The sequence below is a fragment of the Arachis duranensis genome, chromosome 2 (assembly GCF_000817695.3).
Source record: "Arachis duranensis cultivar V14167 chromosome 2, aradu.V14167.gnm2.J7QH, whole genome shotgun sequence".
Lineage (NCBI taxonomy): Eukaryota > Viridiplantae > Streptophyta > Magnoliopsida > Fabales > Fabaceae > Arachis > Arachis duranensis.
This window is the reverse complement of record NC_029773.3, coordinates 32624773-32625298: the sequence shown is the minus strand read 5'-3', so window position 1 is coordinate 32625298 and position 526 is coordinate 32624773. Positions and strand designations below refer to the sequence as shown.

Below are 526 nucleotides of genomic sequence, written 5' to 3'. Positions count from 1 at the left end.
TCAGAGTGTCAATCTCAAAAACCCATTTCTTCTGACTAGTCCCATTGTTCACAGGATTTCTTTCAGAAGTGTACATGAATTGGTTATTTGCAACCATTTCAATTGGTTCTTGAGCTTCAGTAGGCGTCTTCTTCAGATGAAGAGATCCTCCTGCAGAGCTATCCAAAGACATCTTGGATAGTTCAGAGAGACCGTCATAGAAAATACCTATGATGCTCCATTCAGAAAGCATATCAGAAGGACACTTTCTAATTAATTGTTTGTATCTTTCCCAAGCTTCAGAGAGGGATTCTCCTTCCTTCTGTCTGAACGTTTGGACCTCCACTCTAAGCTTACTCAATTTTTGAGGTGGAAAGAACTTTGCCAAGAAGGCATTGACTAGCTTTTCCCAAGAGTCCAGGCTTTCTTTAGGTTGAGAGTCCAACCATGTCCTAGCTCTGTCTCTTACAGCAAAAAGGAATAGCATAAGTCTGTAGACCTCAGGGTCAACCCCATTAGTCTTGACAGTGTCACAGATTTGCAAGAA

The 526-nt window shown here is 41.4% G+C and overlaps 1 non-coding gene across 1 annotated transcript; it reads left to right on the top strand.

Moving 5' to 3' along the window:
* Positions 1 to 226: 226 nt before the first annotated feature.
* LOC127745271 (small nucleolar RNA R71) lies at positions 227 to 334 on the top strand. The gene has a single exon (XR_008006468.1). It is a non-coding gene; the product is annotated as a small nucleolar RNA R71 (small nucleolar RNA).
* The last annotated feature ends 192 nt before the right edge of the window (positions 335 to 526 follow it).